This window comes from Oryzias latipes, chromosome 9, assembly GCF_053564925.1.
Source record: "Oryzias latipes strain Hd-rR chromosome 9, Olatipes_Hd-rR_3.1".
In the NCBI taxonomy this organism is placed as follows: domain Eukaryota; kingdom Metazoa; phylum Chordata; class Actinopteri; order Beloniformes; family Adrianichthyidae; genus Oryzias; species Oryzias latipes.
In genome coordinates this window covers 17,060,426-17,076,238 of record NC_136245.1, presented here as the reverse complement: position 1 = coordinate 17,076,238, position 15,813 = coordinate 17,060,426, and the positions used below count along the sequence as shown (strand labels likewise).

Here is a 15,813-nt window from a genome sequence, read left to right as displayed (position 1 = left end):
GCTTTTTTGTCTGTATCCACCCTACAGGATTTTCCTAACATCCACCAAATTCACACAAAAGAAAGGATGGCATTATCTGAACTAATGAGACGTAGCATTTCACACTGACCACTGGCACTATTAAATTTAAAGAGATACACTACACACAGATTCATCCTAATGTAAAAACTGAATGAAAGATTTTTCTGTTGATGGGTAGAGTGTGGTGCTTTACATATCCAAGCGACCGTGCTCTGGAGAGAAACAAGTTTCCCTTCATCTCAACCCAAACAACCCCAATCAATTTCAAATTAAGCAGTTCATTCGATGGACATTGTCTTTGACAGATAAGCTTTTTACACCTTGAGAAAAAGACTGAGGGAAAAGGTTTTAAAACAATCTCTTCGAAGTAATTATGGTTCGTCTTTTTTCCCTTACTCCGCTGTTCTACTGCAAACAGCTTTAGAAAACTTGGAAGGGTGTGATTGATAAAGAGCATGAATGATGTATAAAGTCTGTTTCGCTTGGATCAATACTGAATTTCATTAGAGCGCTCGCTGCAAATGTACAGTCCCACATACATGCAAGCTTTGTCCAGTGAGGTTTGCGGTGTTTTCGTTGATACAAAATATTTCCATTGATGAACATAACTGGGTCAGAATATACCTGCCTTTTTTTTTTACACCAGCAGCCTTTCTAAAGATGACTCAAACCGTAAGATACATTGGTTCAGTTTAACATTGGTTTGTTCACTGGTATGTTAACTTCAGTTACCCTGCCCCCTAAACACAGACCAGTACCACAGCCAGATTTCTGATTCTGCCTGCAATGCTGACTATAGGTTGTATATTTACCTCTTATATATACAGGGCTATAGGAGTTTCATATAAAATCTGATTTTGGTTGGACCTAAATACAATTTTTTTTTTAAAATGCGACACATGATGGACATTTCGATTTCTTATGGTATCAACTAAAACAAGATTGAAAATCCAAAGAAATATACAAAAACTTGACTGTTTGAAGCATGACTGGAAGCGGCAAAGCTGACGAGCAAAGTTCGACAAGCAATAAGGACCATGGTTTTCATTCCACTGAAGTGATGGGTAAAATTTGGTTATACACAAAAGGTCACAATGGAAAGAGACCCAAAACATCTAAACTAGTTGTTGTTCATCACCTTCTAGCATATCCGTTTAGGGATCACCACAGCAAATCAGCTTTTCACTGATTCGCACAGGTGGTGTGGCAGAGTTTTTTAAACCAAATGCCCTTCCTGACACAACCCTGTATTTTATCTGGGCTGGGGACAGGCAGCACCAAGAATCTACACTGGATGAATCTCACTTCGAATCAAGCCCTAATTTCCTTTGTGCCTGTATCTGACCAATTTAGCAATCCAGCCACAAATATCTGAACTAGTGTAACTGAATATTAACAATAATATAAAACAACAAGATGGGGATCCTCACAGATGGATCTTATTGGAACAAATAATATTTGTCTTATGTTTAAAAAAAAAAGGTAAAACCTGGAATTTGGTGAATTCAGTCTATTTTTTTTTTTTTTACAAAGTACACATCAACTAAAATACAATCCTAAATTATGAGGCTAATATTCGGATGGGCCTATATACTTTTATTGAAGTATTGAAATGTTTATTTAACTCCAGTCCTTTCTCTGATTTATCCGAGTGGAATTTACAAGCGGTCTCAAAATGCACACATTTCTTTTTGAATTCACCCAAAACTGATATGGTGCACATGATGAAGGGGGCAGCACACCCACCAAGATTGAGGTGCTCAGATGATGTACCTATGTCAACCTGCCTCCTTCCTAGTTGGTAAAGTAAACCACTGAGATAAGCTTGACTTTCAACATGTCCAGCAGCACACACTTCAAACCCTCCCTAAACTGCCCCTTCAACCTCTCTGCACCTCAGTTTTCGCCCAAGCCAGGCAACCAAAATGAAGCTGGAAGCGTAGATGGTCTCAGCAGAAGAGCTGTAAAAAAAAACTGTGAAGAGTCAGGGGGAAGGTTCTAGTATAGCGCAGTGAAAAACACCCTTGTTTGCCTCCCAAAATAATCTCATCCATCTCCCCTCAATGATTAAAGGCCAGTTGTGGTGACATTCCATGTCAAATTCCTGAAAAGACAGTCTCTACCTCATCTAAGTGAAAAGCTCTCAGAATCCACTGCAGTATGGGTAATGTGCTGGCGTGGGAGTAGAAGATACCATCATGTACCTGCTTTAGAGGGCCAATTCTCACTTGGACAATGCAGACAGCAAACTTCATGTCAGTGTTTTTTTTTTCTTTTTCGTTTTTCAATGCATCGAGATCCAGAAATGCTGGGGGATGCCTCCACAACCTCCCAGTTCAGTGACTTCTTGACAGACAGAGCACAGTTGTGAGACTGAAGGTCTGTCTGAGTATGTGGTCAGCAGCTGCAGAAGCACCTAAGGGAGCTGTACACACAGCAGCAAGCCAGAGACGCAGGGAAACTCAACAACTTGATATATCCAGCTGCCTCTATGCTGCTGATGAATCTGGAACATCTGGAGCTGCAGTGTGAAGAAGAACAATGCACAAGTTGAGAAGCATTATGGACAACACTCTCCTCAGGCCTAACGCTTGTTTATTATTTTCCTTTTTTAGTATTCCTATGCTCATATCTTTTAAAGCTTTAGAGACCAAAATAATCTTAAAGTTTGACAGTGTTTTTCTAAAGTGACATTTAAATTTCCCTGCAAGGATAAACATTTTTTTAACTGCATTAAAATTATTCAACAGAACTTAATTAAACTTAATTGAATTGAACTCAGTTTGTTGCTTAGATGTGTCAGTGAGGGAAACAAGACGGAAAATAATGGAAACTGCAAAAACGTATCTCTACAGCCTTTAAACAGAATTAAGCGCCAGTGTAATTAAGACAAATTCAAAGTCATTACCAGGGCAACAGCTATTTCACATTTTCTTGTTAATGCTTAGTGTATTTATTAAAAAAGAAAAAGTACTGACAATGAGGAAACATCTATAATTTAAATACAAATGTTAACATATAATACATTTTGATGATCGTATGACTGATTTCAGACTGAGATATGACACTTCCTCTTGTACTGTTTTTTATACTGCATCAGTTTTGAACAAAATGTATTATGACTTTCTGTGAAATTGTGCTATTTTCTTTATTAGTTAAGCGTCTTTGATCCATTGTATACCTTTTTATGAAATTGAGTTTAAAGCAAAGAACAGAAGTAGTTTCCTTCTTAAAGTGCTGTTTGAGGTGGAGCTGCACTCTTTCCAAATGTCTAAAGACTTTCTACTGCATGGGGCCCCTAGGGTCTGTGCATTTTAGGTTACATAGTGATTCTCAGTAAAGTTACAAAAAACATAATTTAATATTATTAATCCAGATATCACTTGTAGAAAATTATCATATTGAGAAATAAAATAATAATTTGATTGTTTTTCTCTTCTCATGATTTATGACATATTTTTAATGTTTTAAATGTTTTAAAATGTAATTTTGTTAAATGTTATATACCGCGGGGGAAAAAACAGAAAACAACAAGGCAGTTCTTCATAGTTATATTGTCTAAAATAGTTTTCATAAGATGTAGCAACTTCTGCACATTAGGGTGCGTGTGAACAAATGACTGAGCTGTTAGTCTTTGAATCTTTTTCTCCAGAGCATAAAGTGTTAAATAGAGGAAAGACAACACAAGTATGGAAGATGAAGAACAAAAAAAAAAGAGGGTCTGGAAATCATTTTCAGAAGTGTGTTTATACAGAGAGCCTGAGCTGGTCTCGATGGTGTTCAGACGCAGGGACTTCAAGCAGTTTGTCTGAAAGTACCACAGTCAGAACATGTCCTGTTAACTTATATAGTGTAGTCTTCCTCTGAACCACTCATATACCATTCAATATATTTACTTTCAGTAAAAACGACGTTTAATGCCTCACTCCTTTCACTCTATAATCTACAAATAATCTACAAGATATAAAGCGGGAACTCACTTGCTAATCTTTAGAAATAGCTGACATGTGTTGGGGGGGTGTAAATATCACCATTTGGATCTACTTAACAAAGAATTTCAAACAAAATATGAGAAATAAAGATTACAAAATGTGTTTCACAACGGCCCCAAAATGGCTAAACCATGCATTGGAAGAAGAGGATTTGCTCTACATCTGAGCCCACATCACACTCTGACTTTTACAATAAAGGTCAATCAGCGTGACCTCGTCAAGCTCGTATTTCATGGCAGGACTTGGGCAGAGGACCTCATGGTGGTGGTAAAGGAAGGTTAAGGAGGTTGAAGCTCGAGATTTTATCTGCACGACTCCCAAGGGAAGCTGAGCCCTGTAATGAGGTGCTTTAACTTATTTCTCTCTTTATGAAAAGGGAGTGAGGGTGCAGGGGTTGCAGAATTTGTCGGGTTTCTTATGAAGCAGTGAGACTTGAACTTGTTGATGAGTAATGACTCTTCGTGTGTCACATGCTTTATTGCCACTTAAAAGAATGTTTTTCTCTCATAAATTTTTCACCTCTGCTTCATTTTCACCCATGAAGGTTTACAATTAAAAGAAGGAACTTAATATTCCTTTTTCCTATCTCCACGTTCCTTCTGGGTAACAAAATATTAATTCACTTGCTTTGGGGTGGGTCACTGTAAAAGCTCTAAAAAAGCTCTAAACGTCTTAGTTTGCGGCTTTATGTTAAAAGCAGACACAGAGAGGAAAAATACTGTAGGAGTCAGTAGAGAACAGGGAAATGTGCCGCTGTCACAGTGGAAGAAATATGCCTCTTAAAACTGCGATAAAAAACACAATTCTCTTCATGTGACAGATGTGTCGTGATTTTTTTTCTTGCTCAGGAGCAAAAGTCTTGGTCTAAACCTGAAGGTGTTCAAGTGTCAGTGAGCGCAAATGCGATAAAGCTACAAAAAGACAGAGGCGTCTGAAGATCAGCTGCTTTTTATGGACCAACACTTACACTCTCAGAAATAAAGGCACAAACACACACACACACACCTACCTTAATCTCGCCGTTACATTCCAGACATAAAATAGGCAATCCAAATCCTCTGGGCCCCTGAAGAAATAAAGACTATCGTTACCGTGACAACATGAAACAACAGCAGCACACAACATCTCCTTGATGGACAGTGTACTCCAGCAGGCCGGTCGGTTACAGGTCATTTTTCTTTTTTTACAATAAATAAAAGAGAAGTCAAAAGCAACATGTAGTTCAGTTCAAGCATTTGTTCGTAGTTGTGAAAAAATAAACACATAATTATTTTAAATGTTTCCTCTGCTTCCTGCTAGAATAGAAAATCATCAGAATAAAGAGCAGGCATGCCTTTATGTTTTGCTGTGAAACCAAAGGAGGCCAAAACAACAACAAAAAACTGAAACAAGAAGGAAGTGCCGCATCATCTTAGACCTTATAGTGCAAAGGTAAAATATCAAGTAGAAAATGTGGAGGGACATGAAAAAAGACTAAGGACATCCCCCTAGAAATGTGTAAAAGGAAAAAAGTGCAGAGAAAGAGCTGGAGTCTTGCTTGAGGATGTGTTAGTGGAACTGAGTGCTGGTCCAGTACTCAAAACACTTGATCAGCCTAATTAAAAGAGCCTTGGCATGATATGTTGTGCACAGTGGGGAGTCAGGCCACAAGCCAAATCTGCTCTCAAATCCTCTCTCCCACACACATTCAAGTAAAGCCATCACCACAACAACATAAAGCATGTGGAAAAGAGAAAGCAAATTCTGGGCAAATTCTCAAGACGCCGTGTATTGCGATGTAGAGATAGCAAGGCAGGAAAGTGTGTTTGAAGCCCGACACAGACATGCTGTCAAAGCTGTGCTCTCCTGTCACTAATGATTGGCTCTCCTGTTTGTCCTTCCATTCTGAAAAGTTCGGAGAGTTTGCAAATGAAAATCCTGCATCCAAAGTGAGTAATCTTTGGCAAATCCTGGAGAGAAAAGCAGCCTCTTGGAGCACTACTGTACATCTGAATCAAACTTATGCATATCGATGGACTGCCAGGACTAAATGCGTTACACATTTCTGTAGCATGCAAACGTTTTTGTCTTGTATCCCAGCATCTGCACACACACACGGACAGACTTAGTACATGCTCTCATACAAACAGCTATGCCTGTTTGTTTAAGCAGCTTTTCCCTCCAAAATAGACCCACCTGGGTTGCTACAACAGTCTGACTTTAGCTTCAAAACAATCTTGCTCCATTCAGGAACATTTCTTTTTTTAAAAGAAAAACTTTTATATTTTACGAGCTAAACAAATTGAAATTATAAAGGTATGCCTGGGACATCCCATTCTTGTTGGACTCCAATTACGGACTTTTGATTTGCACAAAACTCACTGTCGTGCAAAACTTAAAAGATAATTCTATCTATACACTGAAATTTTGATAATTTCAACAACTTGTCCTATGTTTTCTTTTCTTTCAGAAGTTTATTGCTTTATTTTCTATTCATGACCATAAGGGGTAGTTGATATCAGAGATTACTAGTCTACTTAATAAATGTCTATGGTTTGGTGTGGAAAGCATGCATTTAAGCACATTTTATGAAGTTTGGCCTAATTATGCATAAACTAACAACTTTCACAACTGTCCCTCCTATTTCCCCCATCTCATTCTCATCTTATTTTAATGACAACAATCAAATAATGTTCGTCTTTGTTTTCCTGAGCTGGAATCTGGCTCAAAATTGCACAACTGGATAACAGCAGATTTGCTTGCCATTTTGTGAGGGGCTGTAAGCTAGTGGGAGAGGGTGTAAACAAAGACACGATGGAAAATGGTAGACAGGGTTACTCTACCCCAACAGTCCTGCCCACAACTCAGAGGTAAATTTCTGATGAACTCCTGCCGCTCTGCAGAAACTATGTTCTAGAAAACAACACAGTTTTTGCTTTTTTGGCTAAAGCGGAATAATTATAATTAAAGACCACTTTGAAGCATTTTGAAAATAGATCAAAAGATGACTGGAGTGGGATTCAAGATCAAAAGGAGAAAAAACTAAAACAAAATCCCAGCTGCAGATCTTCTCCATAATGCATGCAATGTATACTTAATTGATAAACAGAATTTTAAATAGTTTTATTCTACTTTTATTTTGACAGGATTTGACAGAATGCCAAAAGTAAGAGAACAGATATTTAGATGTGTTCTTCTATGATTGTTATGTCTTTATGCAACATAAAATTTATCCTCAAATTTTTAGTCAAATTTTAGGTGGATTTACTTAATCTTCATTTTCTTTTTATTCATTCATACTGAACTCTCTGGACCACATCGAGTCTCAAGTGCAACATCAGTATCTACTGTATAGCACAGACACTCCAATGCACTCCAATGTCAGTTTATTTTATGCTGGCCTGTTACTCAAGCAACAACATTTTACAAACTGCTCCTGCGCCATGTTACAGTGAGGAGAGAGAATAAAACAGGCATGTAATGAGATGGTCTCTCTGGTATAGATCCAGATGAACTCTTTCTCAGCTTCAGAACAGCAAACTGAAGAATTTTCAGATCAAATGTTAGCAATATTACCTTGAAAAACATTCATTATTCAGCGCTATTTCAATCAGTATAAGACGGAAATAAAAACTACCATCCATGAGTGTTGGCACATGTGCAAAAAAGATGCATCCACATCAACTCACATGAGGTGGAAGACACGGTCCTTTTTTTCCCATGTCAACTCTCTGTATCTGCTCCTTTAAGATAAAAAAGACGAGAGGAAGCTTTGTTGCTGTTTTTAGCCAGTTCTTTAATCCTCTTCATTAACTAATGCTGCCCTTTCCCTCCTTAGTGTTGCCTATCTGTGGAACACAGGTTGCCATCGGTAAATTCAAGTTCTGCTCACAACCCAAAACAAGAGCATTTCCTTGGCTATGAGATTATTTGCCTGTAATTCCTTTTGTTGTTGATGTCATCAGAAGATGGTTATTTTGTTAGTTTTTTATCCGCTCCAGGTAGATTTTCTTTTTCACCATGCATTTTTTAACTCCAATACCCACAATATGATAATAAATTCCTACAGATTCACGCCACATCCAGCTGTTTCCAACCACCTTTACTTAGAAAAAAACAACAACTTTTACATCTTCTAAATCCCTTCATCCACGGCCTACAGGTTATTTCCCTTACTACTCAAGACATAATCCTGTCCCTTCTGGCGCAGAAAAGGAGATAGAGAGGCAGGAGATGGGAGGAAGGACATCGTAGAGACAGAAGTAAAACACAGAGGCGAAGATGGAGCGAGTCCAAGAAATGCAGCATGGTAAAACAACACAAAGAAGAGGTAAAATTACACAGTAAGGTAGGTATTGCAGTACTTTCCCACTAAAAAAGAATTTTTAACATCAGGCTGCTTTAAAAGAAGGTTTGCGTGGGGGGTGAAACTGGAGGTCACCTGTCAAAGGTTGTTAGCTCATGTGTCCTGGCTTCCTCTACTCAGCTTACTTGGCAAAAGAATGAGCTTTAGAACCAAAGATTTATGGCTCCTTGGGAAGAGGTGGAAGTGTGTTATCGATAAGCAGCAGAAAGAAGGTGAGGAGCGCCCACTGCCGTAATTAGAGGATGAACTTGCTGCACATTGACTAAACAGAGCCCCGGACACTTGTTTTAATCACCTCATGCAGTACAACAGTTGACCTCAGTGTGGGCAGATGACCTCACCTCAGAGTACAGCCAAACATGTGCATCATCACAGAACTCAGAGAAGGTCTGATGTGTCTAATCGCTGAGTTTTGGCATCGAATGAGCGTCTGCACCTGGTATTGCATCAGAACTCAACTTCTAGGACTCAGTTATGAATGAGCAACCAAGGTCAAATTGCAACCGTGCATACTTCTTACTGTGAATGTGTGTCTGTGCAGTTATGATAGGGCGTCCAAGGAGGAAGGAGTGAGGGTGCTGTTACTGTTAAAGCCTTGCATTATCCCAGCATTCACCAGTGTTTCCAGTGACCACAAGCTTGGAGGTCTGCCCGGTCCTTCTAGACTTTGCCTAGCAATGGGACTCACCATTGTTTGATTTGGCTCCACAGTTCAATGTTTTTAGCATTGCCTCAAAAAGGAGAGTCAGTGAAAGCAGTGAAGAAGTCTGAGTTTAAAGTAGAAGGAAGAAGAGGAAAAGAAAAGCAAGACTAGAGTCAGCCGTCTCCCCATAGCCCAATTTAATTAGACTTTAAAAAAAGGCAATTTGAGTTCAGGTTTTTTTTCTTTCTCTTTTTTTACTGCTTGTCAGTACCAGGCATTATTTCTTAGTTTTTTTCCATTGGCTGTTGCATCAGATAGGTCTATTTCATCAAGATGACTAAGATGCTGATATGCATCTTTAATCAAGGAAACTGCATTCCTGTGATCCAGGCAATCGTTGGGTCAGACTATTGCAAAGCCTCCAAAAGTTTGACTTTTTTGAATGTTGTGGTTTGCAATGTTGAGCAACCATGTATTGATATGTGTGAGTCGGGATTTAGTCTGGAAAATGAAGGTGAAAAAAATAATTCCTTAGAATCAATTAAATATTTGAATCTTCTTTCAATTTATCATTCTCTGAAAAAATACATTTTACTTCTGCAGAGATCCATTAAACATAGAGGTAAAATGTCCCAGTGCCTAGAGGGTGTTTAGCATAAGCTGTTCATCATAACTACCACTTAGGAACACAAACCCTCCTAAAACCTTTCCTCCCTCAAACTTTTTAGCAGTACTGAGCCTCCATGTGTGGCCAGGAGCGTGTCTGAAAAATCGGAATTCCAGCACCTCATTAATAGTTTATGCCCCCTCTCCAGCGCCAGAGATGCCAGAATAATCCTCTCCAGGGTTTTCATCATTCAAATAAATTTCACCCAAATATACACTTGTTCGGCTACTTTGCGACAAATCTGCCGCCTGCCTTCCTCCTGCAGCCTCATGGGAACTCTTTCTGCTCACTGAGACACCTTTAACCAATATGTTACAATTCCTCTTCCACAACCTTAAAGCCATCAGTATTCCGTATGGCAAATATCTAAAACAGGACGATAAAATTATAGCAAAAATGTGACAGAAATGGTTCCCCTTAGACCATAAAACAGATTTTTACAAACAGCATTGAGAGGAGTGAGCGCCTTTTCCTTTTAACAAACATTCCAACCCCCATGCTTTTGTAGCTCCCTCCTGGATCCTTACCCTCCTCTCCTGCCCAGGTGAGTGTTGCTCAAGTTGCAGCAGCAGTGGAATTACACAGGCAAGACGAAGAAAGCGGACAATTATCTTCAATATCTGTCAGACACATGACAGCACCAATCCCCCTTCCCACCCACCAACACACCACACACACAAAAGCACACGCAAAAGCAAAAGACAAGTACAAAGAAAAGGGAGTGTGCTGCTCTTTTGATTGTTCAGAGGCAAAGAAATTGTCTCGATCTCTCTTATTCCCCCCTCTCTCAGTGGCTTTTCCTGCTCATTAAGCACCGCATTTGCATGTGTGCTGCCAAAGAGCAGGAGACTGTAGCAATGAAGATAAAATAAAAGCATTACAACACTGATGCTATACACAGATTTAAGTGTAGATGGCATTTTAAAGAGTGACAGAGAGAAAAAAATTGATAATAAGAAAATCCAGCCAGGGTCAACCCTTTTTTGTGTCAAAACTACTGCGACATGTATTTTTCATCCCGTGCGGTAAATGTGCCTTTTTTTTTTTTTAGTCCAAAACGTACACAAAGGAAAATGTAAAAATGAAATCATTTCTGGATGAATTTAAATGTAAAAATGTACAAATTTTAAGCCGAAAAGGCCTATGAAGTGTTCTCCACTAAACCAAAAATATAATAAGTTGAGAATAATTTTAAACTTTTCAGGATATCCTTGAGGCTGTTTCCTTCCAGAGTTGCCCTCTGGGTATAGAGGTGAGACCTGACAAGAGCTCAAGCATGTAGGCAAGACCTAATCAAACTGGGCCATATCTGCAGAGCTGTAGGGATGTTAAGGACCAACCATATTGCAGTCCAGAGTAAGACTGCAGGAAAGACTCTTTCAGAACTGGAAGGTCGATGAAAGAGCCCCATGAGCCTCTGAATTGATTATGTCTCCTTCGCTCTCAGCGCACTGATAACCACATCCGCTTCAAGGACCCCTCGGGGCTAGTTCAGGTGAGGCTACCTATCTCTCTCACTTACAATCATGAGTCCTTGATGGATTAAGTGACGCATGTGAATTTAGAGTGGTCCACGCCGAGGGGAGCAGATGGGATGAAGTGTCGGTGTAGAGAAACTGGAAACGGGAGACCAATCAGCAGAAGCACAACAAAAGCTGGGCAATACTAACCTTTGAAGCACCACCAATTTTAAAGAGCTAGGTGAGTGGGGATCTGTGATAATAGCACACACTTCATCAGACCATTACCTCGAATTAGGGATAATTAGCCTCAGTAAACTGGGCACAAAACACGCCTATGATGTTGGGCCCAGAAGGCATGCTGCGGTACCTTTTACAGCCTGGCGGTTGATTTTGGGCTCACACAACTGCTGCTAACAGCACAGCAAGGAGGCGATAAAGAGAGTGGGCCTGACTGGCTGGTAGCAAACTGAGAGTAATTATCAAAGAGAGCTTATAATCAAACATCTGAATCACAAACACAGCCTATAAAACCCCTTTGGCATACATCCAGGAGTCGTTTTATCCAATTAGGTAAATGACTGTAACTTGAGGATGGAGGTGGGGGGATTGGGCAAAGGGGGGGCTGAGGTAATAAATGCATGTGAAATTCATAAAATGTGGATGATATTTGACTTTTCTCTACTACTGTTTTGCTTTTATTCAGTAAAAAATGGTGGAAGATAATGAAATACAAAACCCAGACATTCCATATTCGCTTGACCAACTGTTGCGACAGATTTTTACCAATTCAGCTAGAATTTTTAAAAAGTTATTCAATTCTTTTAGCACTCTAACAGAAGATCAAACAGTGACGGAGCTAAAGAGGAGAAGAAGGGGCAGCTGCCCCCTCAGCAAAAAGCTTTACCTCCCTCATTTGTCCTCCAATTTTTGAGTCAGTATAAGTATAATTTGTTTACAAAGATGAAGAGTTGCCACCCATCACTTGCCACCCTATCAAATTATTCTGCCCACCCCCATATAAAATGTTTCAGGTCTGGCACTGGAATCAAGCAAATGAAAGCTTGTCACTGTGGATAAAAACACCTTGTTAAGACCAAAGAACAGATATAAGGTGATTCCTGAAGCTGCGTTCCAAGTTTGCTCTCACTGTTGTCCGTCTACACTCATTGGAATCAAATATTAACCAGCTGTCTATGAAGTAAAATAAGTAAGTTACCTTTACGTTTGAATGCGTCATTATTCTGATGAATTCCAGTCATTCTCTTAAGGAATCATTATTTAAACAGTGACTGTGGCTCTCAGTTTAAGGGGCACTTGCCTCACTTACATTCTCTCTGTGAGTTAATTGGGAGCAGAATTGCTCACTGGTGATGAAATCCAGATACAACCCCAGTGTGTGTGAGCAACAACTCCCTCAGCTCTGCCACAAGAAGGAAGAATGTACCAGGCAGGGTAAAGACAGGAAAGTTGCTAAACTTGTGGCATTTCCAAGATCCTCAAACCTGACAGTCACGTTTTGCATGGCCTTGATACTTTATAGGCTTCTGAGAAATTTAGGTTCTGCTTTTCTGAGTGACAAGCTTTGTTCTATGGACTCTTGCCATGTACTTGTTAAGCCCGACACTCTTCCTCTCTGCCAGTCAAGACACCGCCCACACAATAGCAATAGCAGTTACAGGCCCTTTTTCACACTACTGGTGCATAAATATAGATTGAAATGTTCCTCATAAACAGAAGTATTCCCTAAATTTGGCAAAATTATCTTACTTTTTCTCCTAATCCAAACTTGTCAGGAAGTGCACACCAGTTTATCCCTTTGTAAAAATATTCCCAAAAATCTATGTAGACCCCAGCATACACCTAAAGCTGTGCTGATACTCCCAACAACTCTGCTAATGAACAACATTAATACTTAAATGTCTCTGTACTCAGGAATGTGCTTCTTTAATTCCTGCCTGTCCATTAAGGGGCCCACCCAGCCAAGGACCCACCAGCAGAACTCACTGGAGCATAAGATGCTAGCTGTGTGCGTGTACGGGACAGGTCTTACATGTGCAGGCCTATACACCGCTCAAGAATGAGGTGGCTTCTATCCCCTCAGGGCCTGAGCAGGCTAATGCAAGAACAGGGATAATGTTTCCTGTAAACACCTTAGCGCTGGATGTATTTTTGATCAATGTTTTTCTCAATGTAGATATTGCTGCAAGGCTTTTAAATAATACAAACTGATATTGTCTTTTGTCTAATATGATGGAAGTTTCCTTTTCTTTATCTTTATTTCATTTGTTTCTCTAATGGCTTAAAACAATAATCTTTAAATGGTATGGCAATTAAATGTGATTTTATTAGACTAACTTCACACTCATAAAGTAACCAAAAATAGAAATACTTCCATCTAGTATATTTAAATATATAAGAATAATTAATAATAATTTTGAGCATCACTGAGTACATAATCTGTTTTTGTGTATCTCTGTTTTGCACACTAAACACAATATGTCCACTCTTAGTTTGTGAGACCATTTGGAGCCTCCAGGCAACAAACGTGGCTGGAGAAAACTTCTCCGGGTACTGTCTAAGTGGGTGGAGGTATGTGTGTGTTTGTTGGAGCTGGATGGGTGTAGGTTGTACGCCAGGTAATGTAAGGACAACTGAGTGAAAGAAACTTTAAAAGCATTAAACTCAGCAGGTTCTCAGTGAAGAGCAATCAACATAAACCCTTAAGTTGTGAAGACTCCCAGCACCCCAGGGAACTTGATCTGTAAAAGGTCAGACATGAATTGCACAGCACATTTTCCTGCTTTTCGTTCTGCAATAATCTCTCCTTCTAAGAGAAGAGCTAGCACATTGGCTCACTTTAAACTAATAATAATGTAATTCAATATGGAATTCATGTGTGACATTCTATGATTCAACCAACTCCTCCATTGTAAGAAACAGTTGCTGTTTTTACACAGCAATTGTGCTGCACCATCTTTCCCTTCATATTTACACAGAGAAATGAAGCTGACTTACAGCAGTATGATTGTGATAAAACAGTGTTATACCCTAAAGATATAATTAAACATCCCCCATAGGATCCTGAATAGCAAAAATGAAACGTGAAAATTGTAAACCATAATGACAAATGTTAAGTAAAGTGAGTCTTGTTGGACACAACTATGGTTTTATTCAGATATGGATGACAAAATTTTTTTTTCCTTATTGTCACATTTGCTGACGTTTAACTCCTTGTAAAAATGTATGTAAATTCTGATGTTAATTTGTTTTGTTTTACTAATCTCAAAATAGAGGGACAACTTATTTTCACATTTAATAAACAGAATGGTAAATGGCAAATGCTAATATGGTGCTTATCTAACTTGCCCTAAGGCCAAAAGTGCTTTACATTCACAGTTCCACTTACCCATTCGCACACGGACATTCACACACGGATGGGGCTCGACTGTCTGACACTGGCCCCAACCTGTAACCAACAGGAGCAATATGGGATTCAGTGTCTTGCCCAAGGACACTTTGACACATGGGTAGGCAAGGAGGCATCTGAACCCAGAGGTTGACCCTTCTACCTCTGTACCACTGCTGCACAAAGCTCAACACTGAAGCTAGACGACATCCAAACAACAGTACTCCATGGGCATGGACAAAAGATTAGAATATTTCCAGTAGAAAACAGTTTTCCCCCCTCTGATAGACCTTTTTTGCTGTTGTTGTTCTACGCCACAGTAAAATATTCCAAAGTAAAAGAGATCATTTGCAACAACAGTTGAGGTAAGGTTGTCATCTATGACCCCAAAAAGTCAAGAGTTTGCCTAAGTTACTTCATCTGCTTGAAATGGGGAACTGGACAAGTTGTTTGTTACAGATGTACAAGTGTGAAACATGGACACAATAGGGGTTCACTTATAAGAATTAAAAAAGTGGAATTATTCTTTGTTGTTTTTAACTCAACAGCTGTAAGAATGGGATCCTAGGACCACTCCTGGTTCAGTGTGACATCCGTGTGACATCCGTCTTTGACTTAGTTTTTGGCTACGTTCACACTGCAGGGCTTAATGCTCAATTCGGATTTTTTGAAAAATCCGATTTTTGTGACCGTGAAACTACCCAAAATTGACCCGCATGTGCAGAAGAGTACTCAACGGTGAACGACGTCACTCGTTGTTTGCGTAAGTAGCTAACGTTAACATGGATGCCGACTACAGTGTTGTCAACAGCAGAGCTCTTTTTTCATTAATAAATTTATTTTCACAAAGGAACCAGCACAATAACAATCTTCTCATTTTTAAGAAGGCATTGAAGCCAGGATCATCTGTACCCACTGTTGTGGAATGGAAATGTGTATGTGTTGGGGCCGCGTGCGCGTGTGTGTGTAAGAGAGAGGAGAAGAGCGCGTGCAGCGGGAGAGAATGGGGGGGGCAGTGTGGGCGCGCATTCATGTTGTGTGTTACGGAGAAAGGACAACGGTAATAGAAGAAGGTTTCCCCCAGAATAAATGCTATGGACTCTTTATTAACCCGTTCTGGAGAATCCTGGAGAATCTAAGGGTCAGAACAGGGAGGAGGAGGAGGAGGATCCACCTTGGGTCCCCCGCGCTTCTGACCACGGTCGGAAAGGGGAGAAAGAAAGAAAAAGTAAACGCGGGAAATGTTCAACACCACGCTCGGCCATTTAGCTGGAAA

The 15,813-nt window shown here is 39.6% G+C and overlaps 1 long non-coding RNA gene across 1 annotated transcript in view; it reads right to left on the bottom strand.

Annotated features, from left to right (window-relative positions):
- LOC110015628 (uncharacterized) overlaps positions 1-15,813 on the bottom strand; it is a 152,789-nt gene that overhangs the window by 121,485 nt on the left and 15,491 nt on the right. The window contains exon 4 of the long non-coding RNA XR_013658144.1: positions 5,023-5,079. This is a non-coding gene — a long non-coding RNA (uncharacterized LOC110015628). The remainder of the gene's footprint in view (positions 1-5,022; positions 5,080-15,813) is intronic.